The 23707-nt window shown below is 40.8% G+C and overlaps 1 long non-coding RNA gene across 26 annotated transcripts in view; it reads left to right on the forward strand.

Annotated features, from left to right (window-relative positions):
* Positions 1-23707, forward strand: part of LOC144306781 (uncharacterized) — a 350851-nt gene that overhangs the window by 299675 nt on the left and 27469 nt on the right. For 22 of the 26 annotated variants that reach the window (XR_013373844.1, XR_013373846.1, XR_013373845.1 and 19 more), the window contains one exon: positions 13531-13592. This is a non-coding gene — a long non-coding RNA (uncharacterized LOC144306781). Of the gene's footprint in view, positions 1-13530; positions 13593-13987; positions 17980-23707 lie in introns of those variants that run through there. The other 4 variants (XR_013373860.1, XR_013373862.1, XR_013373861.1 and 1 more) reach the window with 1 other exon arrangement.

Genomic DNA, 23707 nt, shown 5'->3' on the forward strand with positions numbered 1-23707 from the left:
TACAGGCAAGAAAAATCTGACAGACCCTTTTCGGCATCAAAATATCAACAAGAGCTATTTCATACCTCTCAATGGGCATGCCAGCCCAGGAGCCAATTATGAGCAGCATTCTGGGCAAGAAATCAGGTTTGCAAAGCAGGAGTGGGGTTAGCCATTTAGTCCGCGGGAGTGGGGTGGGCAAACCACACGGCCTCTTGATTGTATTAAGTGCTTTGAATTTCTCGAACATTTAATTTCTGCAATATTCAGTGATCGTTTTAGCAAGCATGTTTTCTTTAGTTTTTTTTTTCATCCGTTCACATTTTACAGGATAACTTTTATGTGCTCTGGAAATCACTATCCAAGTGTCCTTTTGGCTTTTTTAAAGGCTGCTGGAAATCTGGTCTTGAAGACAAAACTTTTGAAAGCCATTGACCTGGTTGTTTTCTGAGACGTCATCCCGGTTACAGGAAAGAAATGCCTGAAAATAGGGTGGAAAACAAAAATAGATATTTGAACTATTAAGTCTGTTCTGCAGGAATTCTGCAGAAGCCTACCAAAATGGTGACTATTCATATTTTAAGAAAATATGGTGAACCAAGACATTTGTCTTCTCCTGTATCTAAATGAATAAAATATTCCTGAGTGAAACATTTAATGAACGAAGAATGTAGTGAACAGAACATACATAAATGTTTACATTTATACAAATGTGTAAATATTGTATACAGGGACAGATCTGAGCCATGGTAACAGTTTCTGAAAGGCATCTAGAGTTTGGACATTCTTTTCTTATTTTGCAGCACCAGGTCTTATTTTGTCACATGGCACTTGGCAGGAAGGCCCCAGGAATTTCCCACACACGGATAACCTTGAGCTGAGGGTGTGAAGTGTACAAGGAGAATGTGACTAGAAGTCCACCTTCACATGCCCCAAGACCACAAAGCATTCACAGACCATCGCTAACAATGGACTTGATGAGGCCCAGGTGTGGGGTCCAGCATTGTGTCCATAAAATCCACCCTGCAAAAATAGCAAGGACCTGACATATTTCCTAGGGGACATCGCCTCTGGAAAATCATAACTGTAACCCAGAGGAGTCAGAGCCTAACAACCCAAGACTGAGTGTTCTGGCTCTTTGCATGTTTTTCCAAATGCCTCTCTCGACATGTCTAGGTTTGCTGTGCATTCTCTGTAGATTAAAGAAATTATCCCCCTTTTAGGTTCTCAAGATTTGTAGCATCAAGGCAACCACTCAGCAGGCAGCCCGAGATAGAAAAAGTTTACACCTTCGCTCAGTGAAGGCAAAAATCTCTAAGGAAGCTAGGCGAATAAATGTGACTTTCCAGAGTGTGGAATATTGAATTTTTTATAGCATGTGTCTGCTTTGGGAGAGGGAATAGTTTCTGTGGATGCTGAGAAGTTTGTTGGAGAAGATTAGACACCATTCACTCTGTGGATCCATTAGCACATCTTCCCTAAATGTCTCCTCTACTCTTAGACATTCGTGCGCTTTGCCATTTCAGGCTCTAAGCTGTGATCAGAAAAGAGGAGGTTTTGCCACGGTTCCATGTGGGGGCCCCTTACTGAATTTAGCAATCTGAGGTGCACTGGATCTGTCACTTCTCCTAGATCTGTTGCCCAACGAAGGGAGATACTACCGTGGACCCCGATGATCCAAGGGTCCTCTGAAATACATGACTCTCAGCCAGCACTTTCTGTGCTGTTTCTGGAGCTGGTGGTGTGCTCAATTCCTGGCATGTATAATTTGGCCTATTCTGGCAAATTAGCCAAGTAGTGAAGTAGAGTCAGTTGAACTCGGAGCTGTTTGATATTTTCAATGCACCTTTGGAGGTTTCATTTTGTATTGGCCAAGATGCCTCATTTTTTTCTCCTGAAGAATTTCAGGAGGGAAGAGAATTTTGTCCCCTTTCCTGTATTTGGCAGCATGTCTCTAATGCTTAAAAGGGCCAAATTACCTGTCCTTGTTTTCTTGCCTTGACAGCAGAATGTGATGAATCCTATAACCTCGCTCAGGACTTAGCTGGATACTGTTTGCGTTGGATTTATGTGGACACAGGTGGTGCCCTAAGGGCCCAGGCCTTTATGGGGAACACCTGTGTCCATTTCTTTTGCCTGCATTATTGCTGGGTATGACATTTGTGAGGTGGGGCCTTAAGTTGTATTTGCAAGATCAGCGAGGTGAAGAGTGTTAAACATTATGATTTTATTACAGCTAAGCTTTATTGTTCTTCTCAAGAGCCCCTCATGGTTCTGTAGCCTTTTTGTGTCTCTAGATGTTAAAATAATGGTGACATGGGAGGAATCGGAACCAGAGGGAAGAAGATCCAGAAGATGCCTGGAGCTGACCCCTACCTAAAAAATCTCCATGCCAACACCCCTATATGCTAGTAAATGTTTTCTAATTTACGAAATATTTCAGTCTCTAGATTACACACTACAGGGTAACCTATAAGCATTTTAATAAGATAAGAGTTATGTGAAAAAATTATTTTTTGTTTGTTCTTCCATCGAATACTCAGGACCTCCCTGTGCTATGTGGAGCCCTCTGTAAATTCCTTGAACCATCGCCCTGATCTCAATCCCTCTAATATGTAAATGGATTGTTTTTCGGTTTTTGTTTTAATTTATATCCTCTTTCCTTTTATAAACTGAAAACCGTGCTTTCCCATTTCCTGTCTTTCACATTCTTTTTGCGGCAAAGGTGAAAAGTGAAAGTAATTTCCATCCATTGAGACCTCTTCCCCTGAGACCATAAGCTATATCCAAATGTTCAATGTATAATTTTTATCAGTAACATTTTTATTCTTCTCCCAGCTAGGTTGCTGGTTTCTTTTTTTTTTTTTTAAGATTTTATTTATTTATTCATGAGAGACACAGGGAGGGAGAGAGAGAGAGGCAGAGAGGCAGAGACACAGGCAGAGGGAGAAGCAGGCTCCATGCAGGGAGCCCGATGTGGGACTCAACCCCGGGTCTCCAGGATTATGACCTGGGCTGAAGGCAGCACTAAACAGCTGAGACACCTGGGCTGCCCAGGCTGCTGGTTTCTTCCAGCATCAGTTTATTTTCATGAAAAGCTCTGAACACAAAATTATATCATGTAATAATAGATGAGAAGCTAGACCAAGTCATATATTTGTAAGTGAATATTGTTTCCCTATAAAACCTGTGAGCAGGGATAATATTTAAGATATTTATTCTATCTAATAGCCAAGCACTGATTAGTGAGTGTAGGTTGACTATAAACAACTGGCACAGCCTGACCAATGCCATCCCCCGAAGCTCCCCCATACATCTCAAGGTGGGAATGCAGGAAAGGTGGTCTCCTTGGTGACATAGGAGGCAGGAAGGCACATTGCTCTCCATATTAGTTTCCTAGAGCTGCTATAACAAATAACCACAAATCAGGTGGTTTAAAACAAAAGACATTTATCTTTTGCCGTTATGGAGGTTAGAAGTCCAAAATCAAGGTGTCATTGGGGCCATGCTCCCTCTGAAGCCCCTAGGGAAGGATCCTTGTGTCTTCCAGGTTCTGGTGGTTCCTGGCATCCCAGGCTTGTGCCATATCACTCCAGTCTCCATCTCTACCCTCACATGATCCTCTCTCCAGTGTGTCCCTGTGTCTTCTCTTCTCCTTCAAAAGACACCAGTCATTGGTTCTGAGAACATCCACAATGATGATTTCATCTCAAGATCTATACTCTGCAAAGATCCTATTTCCGAATAAGGAAATATTCTGAGATCCTGAGTGGACATAATTCAACCCACTACACTCTCACTCACTTTCACTGCTTCTTGGATGATATAAATGGCAGAGGATTTTCAGATGGCAGGTAAATCTTTTCAGTGATTTTCTCCCTGAGCAGCATGGTGGGAGATGTGTTCATTTTTTAGTTTTGTATTGATTCATCTATCAACTTAGTGGTTTCTCCATTTAATAAAGGTGAATGCAGAGTTTTGAAACACTTTCCACAGTGCTTAGAATTTAAAATGGTAATTCTCTGATAAATGCTCAGAATTATTTTCCTATTTATCTTTCTCACTGGGTCCTCTCAGCAGCCGAGTCAAGGAGGTGGAGTGGATCTGAGTCCTGGCTTCAGCGAGCAGGATGCCGAGGTCCAGAAGGGCTGATTTTTGCCAATATTCCCTCCATTAGCAACTGACAGAACAGGGCTGGGGGTTCTCTGTCTAGATTATATTTTCTCCCATTACTTCAAGAAACAGCCTGATTTTCACAATTTTTTCTTGTCACAGTCCTCAGGGAAACCCCTTCCTTCATTTCCATATACAGATTTTCATTTGATTTAGAGATTTAAAGATGTAGTGATAGCTTAGCCATTATGGCTTTGCAGACAGCCTGAACTGCGTTGCGTCCAGGTTTTGCCAGCTTTGTAACACTGGGTGTGTTATGTAACCTTTCTGAACCTCAGTTCTCTCATATAAATGGAGGGAATAATAATGATCTCATAGGGAGATAATGAGGAAAATTAATTTAATACATTTAAAGCATCTAGCAAAGTGCCTCGAAAATAGACGTATATTTTCTTATAGCCCAGAAGAAAGAGCAAATAGTGTGAGGAATCCATGTGTGTGTTGGGTCTGCAGAACCAGCTGCATGATCTTGGGCAAATATCAGACATTAGTTCTCATTTTCACCGTGTATGAAATGATGGGAGTCTCCACATACATTCAGTTCCATGATTGATGACAGAAGACTGGGAGAAAACTGCAAACTGAAGAGTCTCTAGTTTCTCTCGTTTACTGAGGGCAATTCACACTTCATGTGGAACTTCAAGTTCCATTTATGAAACTTCTAAATACAGCATGAGGAGCAGAGAATTGCTATAAGAGGCCTAGAGGATTGTTGGTGTTGCTTCCATGTGTTGGATAAAGAAGTGACAAATGAAGCATGTCTTGTACAATTGACCCTTGACCAAGTTGAGGGTTAGTGGCACTGACCTCCCCGGCCCCTGGACAGTCAAGGATCCACTTACAATTTTTGACTCTTCAAAAACTTAACTACAAATAGCCTACTGTTGACAGGAAGCCTTACCTAGAACATAAACAGTCAATGAACACATATTTTTTATGTCATACGTATTACATACTGTATTCTTTTTTTTTTAAATTTTATTTATTTATTTATGATAGTCACAGAGAGAGAGAGACAGAGACAGAGACACAGGCAGAGGGAGAAGCAGGATCCATGCACCGGGAGCCCGATGTGGGATTCGATCCCGGGTCTCCAGGATCACGCCCTGGGCCAAAGGCAGGCGCTAAATCGCTGCGCCACCCAGGGATCCCCTACATACTGTATTCTTACGATAAAGCCAGCTAGAAATAAGGAAATGTTATTCAGAAATTCATAAGGAGGAAAAAATACACTTATAGTGCTGGGCTGTAAAAAAAAACCCACATATAAGTGGACCTGCATAGTTCAAACCTGTGTCATTCAATGGCCAGCTGTCTATGTAAGGTTGAATAGGGACCATCCTTTTTAAAAAAAAAATTACCATAGCGGCATCTGCGTGGCTCAGTGGTTGAGCGTCTACCTTTGGCTCAGGGCGTGATCCCAGGGTCCTGGGATCGAGTCCCACATCGGGCTCCCTGCAGGGAGTCTGCTTCTCTCTCTGTCTATGTCTCTGCCTCTCTCTCTGTCTCTCACAAATAAATAAATAAATAAAATCGTTTAAAAAAGATTTACTTTTACTTTCCATTCTTGCAAAAGATAATTGAGCAAGACTGCCATTCCTTGGAGCAGTTTGAAGGCAACATGGGAATTTAAAATGTCAGTGTTTCCAAAGGAATTGAGAGGCATAGGATGATGTGAGGGTCCAAACAAATAAAAATAGCTGTTTAGGATTCCATCTACTAAAAATGTGTGTCTTGCTTTAAAGTATTTTTTTTTCCACAGCAGTTCCACACAGGCAGAGCAGAGTTTGAAACTTCTTAACTACCAGTTTCCATGACCTCAAAGCCAAAATTTTCTGGTTGCCTCCCTCCTACCCGCATGTTGCTCCTTGGATAAGCATCCCAAGGAAGCAAAGGAACCAAGGGCAGATAGAGACATCAGGCCTTTCTTGTTCAGATGAATGCATTACATTCTTTTGTCCAGAAATGTAGACATTTGTGAGAAAAAAATCTACTGGGGGATAGCCCTGTCCACCACTGCGATCCTTCATGTAGTTGGCAGATGACGATCTTCTAGGCCTTTTGCAAAAACAGAACAAAACAAAACAAAACAACCCGAACACTTAAAGTAACATTTACACGGAGTCGTTCTAATTCCTGGTACCACCGGGATCTTTTTTTGTTCTATTCTGGGTCTCTTAAAGGTTTGGGGCCAGTTTCTAGACGTCTTTCTTGTTGGGACACATTTTGTCTTATGTTTGGCATTTTTTTTCTTTTAAAAATTCAAACCAGAGCGGCGTGGACCCTTTCCTGGAATTTGTTCTATCAAAAATTAGAGCACGGTATAGCATCTTTTGTTAGGAAAGCACTCTTGCTTCTTACTTAACCCAGAATAGACAGGAAGCAATGCACGAGCATGCTTTAGTAGCTTGCTTTAGTGTCAGCATTCTTGCTATCTTGATGATTCCCTTCAGTTGCAGCACCTGCTGGTGACGTTCCGTGTGACAGCTCCAGGCTCCTGGGAGAACAAGGAATAGATGCAGTCTCTACCTTCAACCAGGTTACCATCTATGGACAGGGTCTTATAGACAAAGTATCTACTGAGAGGCAAGAAGCTTCTGTTCCAACTCAGAGTTTTATCCCAGATTGATGAAAGATAAGGCCATAAAACTCCATCCTCTTTGTTTTCTTTGTTCACAAAATAAGTCAATGTGATTAGGCCAGGAAATGACTTCTGCTCAATTATCCTATATTGGTTGAGTGATAAAGTCTAATGTTGGTGTCCTCGTAGTTCAGTTTGATTTTTCTGGGGTGGTGATATTCGGTGTCCCTTAAGGGAACTGGAAAGGAGAAAGACAGGCAGGAATGAAGGCGAAGAACGAGAATTAAAATCTGAGCACCATACTCAACTTTTCTGTATTTTTCTAGTCCAGGGAGTAGAAAGAATGAACCAAGTCAGCATGAACTCCCAGTTTCTCAAAGCAGGCTCTTTGAATGCTCTGCCTTTGAAAGTTCAATCAAGAAAATCTCTTCTCTGCCTTCCCATCTTCACTGTGATTAGATTCAGTAACTGCGGTGGGTGAAATGTTGCTCTCCAGGCTTCGATCTAGAAACAGATGCCCTTTTGCAAGCTCCTCCACCATGAATTTACATGTTCACAAAGTGGAAACGGTGTCTTAAAGGCAGGGATCCTCTTTGATACTTGTTCACTGTCGGGCAGTGAGTAAAGAAGCATCCATACAGGGACGGCATCTCAGTGGCGGCATTCCCACAAGACATACTGTGACTTCACAGTGGTTCACAGGGTGTTTCAAAAGCCTTGGCTTACTTTGAGGCTGTTATTAACTTCAGAAGTTAAATCTATTGCTTTATCATAATCTTTTGAAACAGTAATCATTTATGTTCCTTTTATAAGTACGTAATCTTGTGAATCTGGTATCATTTTTAATTTTTTCCTCAGTCTGTACCATTTCCACAAAAGAGACTGGAAAGAAATTAAAATTTAAAAAAAATCTAAAAATTCCCCAAACTGCCTATGTGTAAAGGTAACCATAACTATTACGAAGAGTGTACTTTGTGAGTTTGTAGCATTTTTGCTTCTGAAGTCATTAAAGCTTGAAATTGCACCCAGACTTCTGGGAGAGCCTGTGACAGGTGGTGGATCATTTTGGAACTCAGAGTGTCACTAGTTTTTAAAATATTGGAATCAAAATTTATTTATTTTTATGATTTTATTTATATATTCATGAGAGGCACAGAGAGAGGCCGAGATACAGGCAGAGGGAGAAGCAGACTCCCTATAGGGATCCCAACACGAGACTCAATCCCACGATCCTGGGATCACGTCCTGAGTCGAAGGCAGATGTTCAACCACTGAGCCACCCAAGTACCCTAGAATCAAAATTAAAAAAAAAAAAAAAGAATAGAAAATATGCAATTTCAATACAATGACTACAACTTTTGAGTTCAAAACTGAATAAAATTGGCATCAGAAGACTTCTATGGCTGCTCAAAAATCAGTTGACTTGCTCACACAGATTCTGTAATTAAGAAGTACAACCAGCAATATGTTTTGAAATTCAGAGTGAGGCCATAGACCTCTATCAGTTCTGGAGGTTAGTTGGAGCTCCTCTTAGAGAGGAGGGGTGGTGAGGGATGTAGGGGTGTGGGGGGGATCAGAGTGCTCCATCACTTTGTGAAGCACCCCTAAGGAACCACACCCCGGAGTTCTCTTGATGTAGCTTCTACTCAGAATACAATGTATACTTAGTCACTGCTAAGTTTTCATTTTAGGCATAATGGATATAAAATATGAGACGATACGAGCAAGTCTTCCATTTCCTTCTAGAAATGAAGGAGTTACATTCTCCCATCCTGTCTGACATTTGGTTTACAGAGGGCAGTGAACTGCTCAGGAGGGAGGCATCTGGCTAAGAGCGGCACTGTGTGTCTATAGAATAGACTAGAGTGTGTTCCTAATCTATTTGCTTTGAGAACAAACATCTTCCCTGAAGTTAAGTCTGTGTGGCTAGAGGTGCAGTGTGGGCATGGGAAGTGGGGCACCATGACTGGCCATGTCCATCAGAAACCCTGCCCTTTAAGGAAGCCTGGCGTTCTGGCGGGCCAGTCACTCTTTAGCCCGTCCTTGTGTCCTCCCTTCACCCTACGTGGGAATTATTATGACTCATTCCCTCCTGTGCTCCTCACCCCCTTTGTGGTAATTCACAGACTCACTGCATACCCAGACTCGCTGCCTTGCCCAGTTCTGAACTTTGGTCCAGTTGGGTGCTGGGTGCATCTTTGCCAACACAACCCCGATTGAGCTGGTACAAAAAATGCAATGATTTTGTAATGTGTAATGCCCTTGGTTCTTTGGTACATTTTAGTTAAGGTTGTGCACTATAAACGAGCTGGCTGTCAGAGTTTACTGGCCTTGACACAACTGATGGAAACAGATCCAAACGTTGAGACACCACTTACAGAACTAATTATGCTGCCCTTTGAGCTGTACTTTACCTTTCACGGTTTACAGTGAAACAGTAGTCCCTTTTAATGATCAAGGCTTCATATGACTTGTTGTAAAAGCAATTATTTGAGGTGACAGCAACTCTGATTTCAGCTTCATCTAAGGGTGTCCTTTCTTTCTTTTTCTTTTTTTAAAGATTGTGTTTATTTATTCATGAGAGACACAGCGTGAGAGGCAGAGACATAGGCAGAGGGAGAAGCAGGTTCCCTCTGGGGAGCCTGATGTGGGACTGGATCCCAAGAACCTGGGATCATGCCCGTGGCCGAAGACAGATAGATGCTCAACCACTGGGCCACCCAGATATCCCTAAGGGTGTTCTTTCTAAAAATTCAAATTATCCAATGTTGGAATGGAGCTTTCTGGTAGGTAGTAAGCACCCCATCCCTGGAAGTGTTCAAGCACAGACTACATGGCCACGTGTCACAAACTCTCTAGAGGCTCTTCCCAATCTCAAGGTCTCTGTACCAAGTCTCAGACTAACAAGATTGCAGTGATTCTGATTACGGAGGCTCACCATTCACTTCCAGCTTTAATTCGTTTGGTCAACTCTCTCTCTTTCCATGATTTACTTGGGCATTTGCCAAGCAACAGCATTCTTGATGTGGTTCTGCCCTTTTTATTTTATGGTGACAGTGACTCAGAAATAGGCGACGGCCAGAAGTAGGGAAAGCAGGGAGGTGCTGAGGCTCAGTCCTCAGCCACGCAGCCCAGCTCTGGTGCAGCGGGCGGTTTGACATGAGCGAGGTCCCTCAATCCAAAACCTTAGGCTGCTTATCTGACAGTTTTAAAGCATAACCAGTACCTACCTCCCCGGGCTGCTGAAAAGGTGAAGAAAACAGCTATGGAGGATTTAGTGCAAGGCACTTCTAGTGAAGACAATTATGAAGATTCAGTATTTGTTGGCCGTGGTGGTTTTGATTACTCACCTGGGTTGTCTGTTTTCAATTAGTCAACAGATCTGTCACTCGTCTGCCACAGATGGATGATGGATTTGATTTTGAGACTTTTGCTAATTATTAGCATTAAAAAAAAAAGATGAGTAAGTATAATCATCATTGCGATTTCCATCCTTTTACCTAGAGTACTTCCATTCTGTAATTCTCTTAATGAAGTTATTTTTAAGAATGGCTTTATTTATTTATTTTAAGATTTTATGATGTATTTATTCATGAGAGACAAAGAGAGAGAAGCAGAGACACAGGCAGAGGGAGAAGCAGGCTCCCCAAGAGGAGCCCAATGCGGGACTCGATCCCAGGACCCCGGGATCATGACCAGAGCCAAAGGCAGACATCCCATGTCTCTAAATAAAGTTTGAATTTGCCACTTTTTAAGAGGATAGCCAGTTTAAAGGTCTTTAAACAGCTCCTAATTTCAGTGTGCCTCCCCTAAATTCCAATTTTAAAAGCCTGTGTTCCCTACAGCCTCCCATTCTTACCATTGTCATTGGGAAGCTTGTTCTATTTATCTGTCCAAGAATGTTTGGACTTAAACATTTTTCAGATTTTTGTTTTGTTTACAGAGCGCTGATTCACACAAAAGTGGTAGCTGCCGTCTAACATATGAATTATGCTTGCGCGTGCGGCTCTCCTTTCCCATTGAGACAGAAACGATCCCAGGGAGCGAAGAGCAAAGATAAGCTGAGAATAGAGTTGCGATCTCAGTTTGTGCAGGTGCTGTTTTGTTAACGTCCTGGTGCACGGGCATTGTATTTTTTTGCACACACAGTAATAGTCAATTTTTTTTTTTTAAGAACATGCATTGCAGTGTTCAGCTCATTACAAGTCATGACAAAGCCCTATTGGAACCAAAGAGAGGACTTACGCTCTTTATATACTAAGAAGCTGTTCCCATTGTAACTCAAAGAATTTTAGTTCAGGAAATATCAACTGGCAATTTGCTTTGTGGGTTGTTTACAGACCAGCCACTTTTGCCTTACATTTCTTATGTGCAGTACTGAGACAGTCTCACCCTTTGAGATTAGTCTCCTCAAATGTGTTTTAAAGATAAAAATCACACTAGGCCCCAACTGGATCTTTATGTCATGAAACTGCCCCTTATTCCTCTCTCCCTCTCTTCCTCCAATTCAGAGCTAAAACAAACCACTTCATAAGAACCTCATAAATTTTTCCCTCTGTACACTTCAGTTAAAAGACCCTCCTGTGCTGTGCATTCCGCTCTGTGGGGACCCTGTGTCACAATCCGCTTGTTGGGAGATTAAAGTGGAACATTCGCAGCTCACAGATAGCCTGATGTGTCCCCTGTAATGCATCTAGCGGGCCTTCTGAGTGCACTCACTTTCAAAAGGCTAAGGGGAAAGGGACATTTTATCACAATACATAATACATTCAAATTTTGATACAGTTTGTAGAATCAAAAGTAATTATACCTTCCACAGATAAATGGCTTGGGAGCTTTCTCTGAGGCCACCGCCACATTAGAAACTGTTAAGCTCTCTTTTTTGGCATGGAGTAATTCAGTCTCTTCTTCCAATCAGAAAATTTCTAACTTGATTTGTCAATAGTGAATATGATTTCTTGATCTTTTAAAACATTACAGTTGACAAAACATGAGAGACACCTGACTCTGGGAAAAGAACAAGGGGTAGTGGTAGGGGAGGTGGGCGGGGGGTTGGGGTGACTGGGTGATGGGAATTGAGGGGGGGCACTTGGCAGATGAGCACTGGGTGTTATGCTATATGGTGGCAAATTGAACTCCAATAAAAAGAAATTTAAAAACAAAACAAACATTACAGTATATGCAGTTCTTTTCTGGGCTCCTCTGTCTTCTCCCCTATTTTGGAGCTCAGTCTTGTCCTCAGCTAAGCTGCTTTGTACCTGTTCACTTTGAGCGACAGCTTAGTTTTCTCTCATTATCATTCTTCAATAACAATTCACATCCTTTACCAAGTAATCTTTGCCAAGAATCCACAAAACGGTGGAGTAGGTATCAAGGGCAGGAGAAACTTTAAGAAATCACCTGCATTTAGTGGTGGCCCCTACTTTTTATAGAATAGGAATCTGAAATTCATCCAAGAGCACACATTTGCAATGTGCTATATTTTATCTAGTCTCTGACACCAAAGATTTATAAAATATACCATTGCTTCATGGAACCATAAGACCGAAAAAGAAACATTGCTGATTTAAATTATGAATTCACTTTGCCAGTGAAACACATCCGGATCTCAGAGAGATTGCAAGTGTCAGACTACTGCATGAACACAAACATATCTCTCATTTGTGGAATGTATAATTTGTACTCTTGTTTTTCATAAATAGAACAAATATTGTGGGGAATAGGCACATGTCTCCTTCTAAAGAGAAATCAAGATAGCTCTTGAGGTTGGGGAGAGGGCAGCCCCCAGAAGAGGAAAGGGAAGATGGGAGTACCAAGATTTAAAACATTCTTTGGCTAGAGGCTGTCCTAAAATTAGAAACTGAGGGGGGCACTTAACGGGATGAGCACTGGGTGATATGCTATATGTTGGCAAATTGAACTCCAATAAAAAAAATAAATTAAAAAAAAAAGAAACCTATTACTTATGCCCCTGTGAGGCACAAGTTTCCAATATCCTCATCTGATTACAGATATTTCTTTCTCTGCAGCTTGTGGTTCTTTTTTTCTTATTTTTTTCTTTCTTCCTCTCCTCCTCCTTCTACTTCTTCTATTTTGCAAGGCACTACCTAAATGATAGCCATTGTGCGAAGCTCCTAAGCCTTTAAGACAGCCACACGGGTGGCTGCTCCCGTGTTCCCCACTGCTGATAGCTATGCCCTTACCACCTGGGAGAGGAGTGCGTCTGGGAGCTGTCTTTTCTGCCCCCTCAGGGCTTGATTTGATTGTCTCTAGCAAACCAGAGCCACCTCTGGGGCTCCGGAGAGTGATGCTAGCTTCTTCTCAGGGAATAGCTGGATCCTTGGCCTAAGAACGACAGATACTTATTAGAAATAAACAGGATGAGAACCTCAAAACTAATGATATGGCTGCTTTAAAAAAAAAGTTATTTATTTATTTGACAGAAGGAGAGAAAGCATAAGCGGGGGGAGCAGGCAGGCGGAGGGAGACCTCAGAGGGTCTCTGCTGAGCAGAGAGCCCGATGTGGGACTCAATCCCAGAGCCCTGAGATCATGACAGGAGCCAAAGGCAGATGCTTAACCAACTGAGCCACCCAGGTGTCCTTGGCTTTGTTTTGAAGTATGTACCCAATGGCAAAGTCTGAGTGTAAAATAAAAACAATGTGATCATTTGCACTTGATACTTCCTCCCTAGACCATGTGTTGTCTGTAGGTACAGCCTTTGAGGAGATCTGGTGTTTGTCTTTCAGGTGCTATTTGATTACTAACTTGCTTTAAAATTTTTCTTTCCTTATATAGATGATGACTTTTGCCGGAGATGAAATGTAACGTTCCAGTCTCCAATGAAAAGGAAAGATGCGGTATGTGTGTCAACACAAGTCTCAGAAATCACCAGCATTTAGTTAACATCTTGCTTTTGTTACTCAATATTTTTCATTCTATTCAAAATACCACAAAATTAAGATAATAGATTCACGAAACTGATTCAGAGATATTAATTACTTCTTAGCTTGTTTCCAGACTTATTACAATTCATTACTTTCTCCTGATGTGGTTAATGTTGTCATACTTTGGAGCTGGTATGCTGTGCCATTATCAATTTTTATAAAGCTCCACTTACACGATTATATCACTTTGATTTTTAAAATGTCTTCATTTATTTCCTGGAAGTTATTGAGCTGACATAAAAAAAAAAAAGCCGTTCTCTAATGGGAGTGAATTTTCATAAGCTATTTCCATCAAATCTCATCCTCAGATGCCGCATTTGGCCCCGTGTCAGGCATTCGATTTCTTTGTTGGCGTTGTCTTTCTTATATGAGTGTTTGCAGGTAATCCTCGTGCCAGTTAACGGTCTAATAAATTATATTGAGTGCATTACAGATTGTAATATATTATACGTATTGTTGATTGTTTTCATAAATGTTTTCCAACCAAAATCTGAGACAATAGAAGCAAGTGTTTTAAAGCAAAGTCTATAGATCACAAAGCAAAAAAAAAAAGAACTGGATGGTTTTCCTATTACACTGTGAGGCAATCGCTGCATAATCTCTACCAAAAGATCCCCTTGGGCAATGGAATTTAATCTCTTTGGAGGGACATCCACAGGATTGTCAGCTCCCTCCTTGCTCTGAGCTGCGTTGGATGGCCAGTTTGCTGGCTGCTTGTCTGTTGACTCTCAGGTCCGTTCCCAGGCATCTGTGTTCTTTTACAAGCAGGGTGGAAGTCTGCAAACTTTATTTAACAGACTCCCTTACCAAGCGGCTTCCTTCTGTTCTTCTAGCAGGAGGCCTTAGCAGGAGATTGGAAGGTGGGAATAAGAGAGAGGACATTTTCTCTCCTTTTTTTTGCTTCAGGCGGCTCTTCTGGTGGCAGCAGCCAAAGAATGAGCTTAATCTCCTGGTCTTGGAGAGAAGTGGCAGTGGCAGTGGCTTCCCCAGCAGCGGGAGATTATCCAGCAGGTGCCACAGCAGTGACCATGGGCTCCTGGATAGTACTTTTTCTTTTCCTCCTGCCGGTGGAGTGGAAGTGCTGTCTTGTAGTTACTAATCAAACCCTCCTGCCTTACTCCTTTAACCTCTCCAATATTTAGTGACCAATTTCCTGTCCTGTTAGCTCCATTTGAAATTCTTAAAGTTGTTTCTGTTTTCCTGACTGAGCCCTGACCAGTGAATTTTGTAAAACCATGCAGAATCTGAGAATACAGATGGGAAATACCCAAACGGGGACTCACGGGACTTTGATCGTGCATACAGGTCTCAGTGAGCAAATATTATTAAACTTCCATTGGCAACATGTTGTACTAAATTCTAACAAGGAACAGAGAGTATAAGAGTATAAAGATTGTATATTCAGGCTACAGAGGCTGCTAATTTATGATGCAAGAATTTTGTTCAGACTCTAATCATTTATCTTTATTCTGTTCATATAAACAGATGGTAAAAATAAACAGCTGACATGTCTCATCTCTTCCCTATTAGCCTGGCACTCCGGTTACAGTCCCTCCCCATTTCCTACCATCTTATTCCATCAAATACGTTAAAACTCATGGAAAGCAGGACTCAGTGATGACACGAAGCCCCTTCCTACTTCCCTCGTTGTACTGTGGCTGCAAATTCTGGAAAGCTATCTTTTCTGGTCATCTCTGTTCTGTTAGAAGAATCCCAAATAGATAAAGCATCCATCACTCCAATCTGTTATGGAAATTTTTGTAACATCTCTATTTCAAGTATGACTTTTTATTGCAACTCCTCCCTTGGGTTGAAGGTGGTGGTTATATGAGTCACAGGCACACAGTGTACTCAAAACACTCTCCCCCTAGACTGGCTCTTTGCTTAAATGTCTCAGCGTGTTCTCCCTCAAGATGCCTTCTTACCAAAGAGCCTTCTTAGATCTTACCTTGCCCCTCCCACATCCCCACCAAACCAAATGTGTCAGCATCCTGCAGTGAGTTCAACCTAGGCCCAAGCTGGACCCTTAGCTACATAAAATATTCTCCATTCATCAAAGAGTTCAAGTTTCCATGGCATTGTCTGTGCCTATGTTGGGCACCATTGTTTGCAATTTGGATCAATTGATTTCTCTGTGCCTGAATTTCCTTACCATGTTTTGTTTTTTTTAAGATTTTATTTATTGATTCATGACACACACACACACACACACACACACAGAGGCAGAGACATAGGCAGAGGGAGAAGTAGGCTCCATGCCGGGAGCCTGATGTGGAACTCGATTCCAGGACCCTGGGATCAAGACCTGAGCCAAAGGCAGATGCTCAACCACTGAGCCACCCAGGCATCCCTCCTTACCACGTTTAAAAGAACGAAGACAAGAACGAGGAGAAATATCCGTGGAATGGTGCTAGTCCACTCCTGATAGGATTTGATTTCAAAATACTTTCTGTAAATACTTGCTACATAAATGCTTTAATTAATGATAATAAAATTCCTTTCACGGTTTTGCTTCAATAACATGGAGTCTCAATGCCCCGTGGTCCCATTTCCTCATCTGTTTCTTCGAAGTCACCTAATATCATAGTGGCATGGGATTCAAGCCCCTTTAGTGTTAATTTAAGGAAACAATTATTTTGACTAACCTTGCAAGCTTCTAGCTCTTTTAATTTGCAAACCAAGGTTAAAGAGATTCTTACTAAAAGTCACGTCAAGTAATGTTTAAAAGTAAAACACCCTCAGCTTTTTTTTTTCCCTCAGCTTTTTTTAAGATTACATAGTACTAAGTAAAGTTTAACTAGGAAAGATTAATATTAAATAATGAACGTGTACTGTCCATGTACTCTCTCCTGTGCTGATTATTCAGGAATCATTCTTTGCTGTTAACTAAAGTGTGCCTGTGTGTTTGTGTGTGTTGTGGGTTAAAGTCCCATTTTTTTTTATGTCATTCACTCATGTGTGCCAGTGGGGACTTTTGAGGGATCACAATGCAGGGATCAGAGAAAGTGGAAAAGAAGCTCATTTTTTTCAACCATTTTATTGTTGCTTTTGTGCCTGCAAATGCAGCCTGTATAGTAGCACAGGGCTTTAGGGTGAGGCTCACTGCAATACCTTTCTCTTCTATTTTAAGTCTGTCTCAGGGTTAATCATTTCCTCCTAGGAGGTGATACTATAATAAAGATAATTAAATTGAAATTTAATATAGTGGGGCTTGCACTATAGCTTTATATCAGTTGAGGGTTCTGAGAGAAACCAGCACTGTGAGGGTGGAGTGTATGCTATGTAATTAACAATTATGTTTGTCAGGTTTATGAAACAGAAAATTAATAACACGGAGACTGTGAAACAGTGAACAAAGCTGAAATTCTGAATTAAGGTGACTGGGCTGTCATTTACCCTTGTAGCAATGGGTGTCTTTCTCTTTTGGTGATAGAACATTGGATCGTGTTGATTTACTCATATGTAACTCTTCTCACTCCTAGCCTTGGTTTTTGTTTTTGTTTTTGTTTTCCTCCAAAGAGCAGTGATTCTCAATCTTGGCTGTGCATCACTTGAGGGAGTTTTTAAAAAATCCTCATACCCAGGCTCACCCCAGACCCATCAAAGCAAAACCTCTGGAGGTTGGCCCCAGGCACCGGTATTTTGAAAAATTCTCCAGGGGATCCAAAGTGTTTGGATCACATTCATCAGTGTTTAGTGTGTCCTGTTTCTCTAGAGGAAGGTTTTAGGCTAAAAGAAAAAAGGGAAGAAAAGAATAGGAATGAATTATTGCATATAATTAAGTGTTCTAGAACTGTATTCACCTTGACAAAAAGTGGCAAAGGCATTATTAAGACCGAATGGCCCTTGCTAATGTTTAGATACCTGTGCTTCCTGGGAAAGAAGCTCTGAGTAATCTCAACCCCTCCCTACCCTTCACTCCTTGGCCCCCCAGAAGCCATGAGTGTTTGGGTTTTTTGTTTGTTTTTAAGATTTTATTTATTTATTTATTGATAAGAAACACAGAGAGAGGCAGAGACAAAGGCAGAGGGAGAAGCAGGCTCCCTGCAGGGAGCCCGATGTGGGACTCGATTCCAGGACCCTGGGATCACAAGCTGAGCCAAAGGCAGATGCTCAACCACTGAGGCACCCAGGTGCCCAGCCATGAATGTTTTAAGGTTTCTGAGTGAGGCCACAGAATCTCCCAAATTATTGTGGACAAATGCTGGCTCCTCCCTTGCTTCTCAGGTCTCGGGTAAGCTCTCTGGCAGAATGAGGGGGAAACATGGCCAGAGTGATAATCCCTTAACTGCGAAACAAACATGGATGCTTGGCAAATCCACATTTTAACCATGCCTTAGGGCGGAGAGGCAGCACATGGGGATCTCCTTGGAAAGTGAGTGCTTCTAACATCAAATTAGGCAATTCTTTTTTTTTTTTTTTAAGATTTTATTTTTTTTATTCATGAGAGACACAGAAAGGCAGAGACATAGGAAGAGGGAGAAGCAGTCTCCATGCAAGAAGCCTGATGTGGGACTCGATCCCAGGATCGTGACCTGAGCCAAAGGCAGATGCTCAACCACTGAGCCACCAACGCATCCCCAAATTAGGCAATTCTTGCCCTGAGGTGTAGGGTGAAAGGCTGATTTATACACACACACACGCACACACATATGTAACACACAAGTACAAAATAATCCTGGATAAATAGTTTTTCTTCATTGTTCTCTTTAAGAAGTTGTCCTCTAGAGAAGATTAGGAGTGAGTTTATTATTTATTTATGTGCCTAATTTTTCTGTGGTAAAAGATGTATTTTGAAGCTACTCTTCATGCTCTTATTGAGAATGTCTAAATTTGACAACAGTAGCAAACTGTCTAAATATGCTTGCAAAGACTAATTACTAATTGAATTTTGCCTCTTTTCTAGGAACATACCCTGTACTTAAGAAGAAGTGGGGAGGGGGAGATTGTTGTGTGGGAGTCAGCCTGCATCATGGGATTTATATGCTGAAAACTTTCTTCTTTTTTTCCTGTTTCAATTTTGACACAAACCACTGGAGTTAAAGACGAACTAGATAAACTTTGTTTTGCTCCAGCATAATCATACTTGAAGGAAACAATGTATTTCCTTCTCACCATAGCCAGCGTGATTATAAATGCTTTTTTTTTTACAGTCGGCCATATATAACATAACCGCAGAACTTTGATAACAATTATACTCACTCAGATCAGTTTTTCCGACTGTGTATTTTTCTACAGAGATTATTGAGATTTTTCTGCTGTTAATTCAAAGGAATGAGAAAAAGTAATTATGCATGTGACTGAGAACAAAAGACTTAAGCCTATTAAAATATTAAAGCCTTGAAATTGAAATTGGGTTAATCACATTTATCAATCCAACTCATTTTTAATTTGCTTTCTCTTTTATTAAATACTACTGCTTATGTTACTTATGGATGTATCTAAGTAACCAAATAACTAGAGGGTAGCCTTATAGTTTGGGCTCTTTCAGCTCATTTTGGTCCCTGTGATGACCACTCAGACATGACAAGTAGCTCTCTAAAGATTTCAGCTTTGTCAGGCTGGATTAGATGTCCCCAAATTGTCCTGGTCTCATAGATCTTACCTAAAATCTCATACTGTCAAACTGGTCCTAACTTTTCTACCAGCAGAGTATTTTAGGGCCCCTGAGTGGTTCTAGTCAGTTATGTATCTGACTTCGGCTCAGGTCGTGATCCCAGGGTCCTGGATTCGAGCCCTGTGTTGGGCTCCTTGTTCAGCAGAGAGTCTGCTTCTCCCTCTCCCTCTGTCCCTCCCCCTGCTCATGCTCTCTCTCTCTCTTAAAATAAATAAATAAAATATTTTTTAAAAAGACTTTTTTAAGCTTCTGAAGAATGGAGACTGTTTTTAACAAGTAGTTTACATATATTAATGATTATTTAAAAAAACACTAAAAAACAAATTCCTGCAATTGGAATTATAAATGATCTAATCTTTACCTGATGCAAAACATACACTTTTTAAATGTCTAATTCTAAATATAATACATTGACTAAGGCCAAAGTGAAACTTCTATGAACAGTCTCTGGGTAAAGTGACGTTTAGACAGATGTAATTCATAGACGGTTCTTGACTTACGATGCTTCAACTTAACGATTTTTTGACTTTTTGTGATATGAAAATTATATGTTCAGTAGGAACTGTACTTTGAATTTTGAATGTTGATCTTTTCTGGGGCTAGAGATATACAGTATGATCCTCTCCCCTGATGCAGGGCAGTGGCAGCCACAGCCCCCAGTCAGCCAGGATATCAGGAGGTTCAACAATGGACATACTTACAGCCATTCTGTCCCCAGCCCACCATTCTGTTTTTTACTTTCAGCACAAGAGTCCATAAATTGCATAAAATATTCGACACTTTATCATCACTTAGGCTTTGTGTTAGCTGATTTTGCCCAATTATAAGCTAATGTGAGTATTCTGAGAATGTTAAGGTAAACCAGGCTAAGCTATGATGTTTGGTAGCTTAGGTTGATAAGTGCATCAATTTATGTATTCTCAACTTACAGTGGGTTGTCAGGATGTAACCCCATCATAAGTCAAGGGAGATCTGCATTTAAGAGATATTTTTGAGATCTTCATAATATAATGATAAGCTTACAGTTTCTATAATGTTAGTAAATCAGAACAAAAATCCCTTTATATACAAGAAAAGCATTTTCCAATCATTAGCAATGTGTAAAAATGAACAAACAAGCCTAATCTGGGGCTTTAGCTTGTGTATGTGATGTTGATCAAGCTGTTATTTTGTTTCCACAATTGCCCCATGGTAGGATAAGCAGGTGAAAAAACCCAGGAATAAACAACCATACCTTCCTTGGTTGAGAGTATGGTCAACATAAATAATTTGCAATGTAATTGCTGATAAGGAGTCGGCTCTCTCCTGCATGGAAAGGACTCTTAGTTCCAGGGCTGCCCAGAAAGCCTTTGCTTTATCATTAATGTTGATTGCTTGGTTGGTAGCACATCTTTTTTTATAGAGACTTTCAGTTAACTTGCAGACCCTCAGAATCTCATTATACCGGAGGATAGAAAGGGGTATTCCAGACTGGTGATTGGTTCTTTTGCTTGGGAGGTTGGAAAGTTGAGAGGGACCTAAGTGTAGCCTTGGCCAGGGCTGGGTAAGCATATGCCACTTGTTTCCTTGGGCCTTCTGGTAGGCTGTTTAAAGGCCACTCAAAGAGCCCACAGTAAAAGAAGACCATGAGCAACACGGTACCCTTGCCTACTAAGATAGCTGAGCATAACCAAGAAGATGTTTAAGCTCCCAGACATATGCATCTCTACCAGCCACATAGTCCGTGGTTGCTCATTACTGACCAGGGGACCATGGTCTTCTAGAGTTAATGTATCAAGTGTACAAAATATATGGCATTCATTCCAAAATGTGTCCTGTTGGTGGGACATGCGGAATCGGCTGAAAGGGGAGGAGCTACTGGTTGGTGCATACCTAAAAAGGCCCTGAATTCTCGTTAAAAATGTATATTGTATACTCATGTCCATTTGCTGAATATACCTTTTGTTGACATATAAGCTACCATAGAGTGACTACCTTAACAGATGTGGCATGGTTTGCAAATTAGTGCTTCATTTTTACTAAAATAATTGATACAGAAAAAGTTCACTTGGATTTGAAATCGGAAGACATTATCTCAAGAAATTTCAATATAATTGATAATTTAAGAAAAACTGGTCCTTCAAAAAGATCCATAGGATGTGAGGGTGATCTGGCTGTGACATCTGTCACCCTGTTGATTGCCAGGGTTGATTAGGCTGATCTGGCTGGCTAGACAGGTGTCCCTTCCTCTCTCATTGCTCTGTGTGCATCCTCCTGAGGCTGCATACTTGGTCCAAGTGGAGGACTTTCCTAGACAGAAGGGGATCATTCTTGGGTCGAGGGTATAAAAGTAGGTGTGTTCCTCTGCTAGAATCTTCAAGCAAGCTCTCAAGGTCCATTTATAGGAGAACGTAGGGTAGTCAAGCTTCCAAGACTCCAGACACATCCAAATGAGGCACTGCATGTGGCAGTCTGCCCTTCTTTAAAAATTAAAAAAAAAAAAGGATCCTTAGAGCCTTTTGAAAAGTCAACTGCTATAACTGAAAGGTTTTAAAGATGTTTTAGGGGTGCCTGGGTGGCCCAGTTGGTTAAAGCGTCAGACTCTTGGTTTTGACTCATGTCTTCATATCAGGGTCATGATCTCAGGTTATGATCTCAGGGTTGTGATCTCAAGTAGTGAAATCCACAGAGTCGTCGGGATCCGTGCTTAGTGGGGAGTCTGCTTAAGACTTTCCTTCTCCCTCTGTCCCTTCCTCTGAACGCAATCCCTCTCCCTCTAAAAATAAATAAATAAAATATTTTAAATAAATACATTATGTACTCATTTACATGTATTTAATAGGTCACAAATACCAAGAATTTGAAGGAACCATCATTGCAAAGCATTGGCTAGGAAGTAGGCATAGCCCTTTCAAGATTACAACCTGGTAAAAAAAGAGACATATTTGCAGAAGCAAACTCAAATTTCTCTTTAAATATTTTGACATAATTGTATTGGAAGTTTGACTTAAAAAGGATATCTTTTCTAATACTTTCCATTTTATTTCTCTTACCACAATTTTACAATATAAGTAAATTAAAAGAATATTGGTAACCAATCCCCAAATAGATATTCTCAAACTCTTTCTGGTTTACCATGGCGAATTTAAATAATATTATCATTTTTTTGTGTGCTTCATGAAAAAAAAAAGATTGGGAAGACTTATTTATCAAGCTTCAAATACATATTTCTATGTTTAAGGGATGTATTGAGATTCTATCATTATCTATCTATCTATCTATCTATCTATCTATCTATCATCTATCTATCATCATCATCTATCTAGATTACAAGAGTAAAATCATCTCTCCTCTGCAGATCATGTGTTTCTTTTTCCTTTCCTCCCTCATCCACTCACCTAGTGCATTAATATGCATTTCCCCTTCAAAGGGTAGTGCAGAATGGAATATTCATTATGAGACAAGATATATTAATGCCATTCTGATGAAAGAATGTCCCACAGACCGCTATGTGTACATATACAAACCCCAGGGCTGAGAATGTTCTTCAACTATGGATTATAGGCAAGTATAAAACTACTAGGAATGTAAAGACAAGCCCAGCATTTCATGTTTTTAGGCTAATTCCATGATGTCATAAAACCAGCCAAAGCATAAGGAAAACGAGGATGATAAAAGCTGATTGACCTCCTGCATCTAAAATCCGAAAAATGAAAAGTATCCCCCCACATATATGTGGCTAGTCCCTCATCCCGTTTCTTTCATGTCCTCACTAATTTACCTGCTCAAGTACAATTTTTCTGAGATCATTTATCAGTTGGGCAACCAGCACCTATTATGTTAGATCTGAGAGACCCAAATACTTGCTAGTTCTTGTGGCACAGGTACGGTTTGAGCATTGTAAGTGCCTCGCAATTAACCAAGCCTTTTTATTATTTTGGACTCTCCACGTCACTGCCTTCTTTCACCATAGAAGATGAAATGACAAGGTTTTCAAAGTGCATTTTCTTATTTTCTATAATATGTATTTTTAAATCACACTGACGGTTTTACTCCACAGCACACGAGCAATTGCTCAACTTTTTATGAATATCTCTATCCCAACAAAATCACTCAGGGAAGAGATGTTTAAGGAGACAGATTTCAGCTTCATGCTTCAGAGGGGTGGTTGTAAATCATGGCATGGGAGGAGGAAAACAAATATAAAAATGATGAAATGTACCTGGATAGGAGTGTGTTTTTAATCACTATTTTTATAGGCAGGTGCAATTCTCAAAACTTTTTCTCGGTGGGGCCATACTATGTGAGGTTCAACTGCCAGCCTTTCTGTAGAATCAACGGCTACTCTCTGTTCTGTTCATGACCATGCCTACTTCACTTTGTGGGAAGCAGAATTCCAAGTCTGGAATGTTTCAGGGGACACCTAACCTTT

This window comes from Canis aureus, chromosome 37, assembly GCF_053574225.1.
Source record: "Canis aureus isolate CA01 chromosome 37, VMU_Caureus_v.1.0, whole genome shotgun sequence".
NCBI lineage: Eukaryota > Metazoa > Chordata > Mammalia > Carnivora > Canidae > Canis > Canis aureus.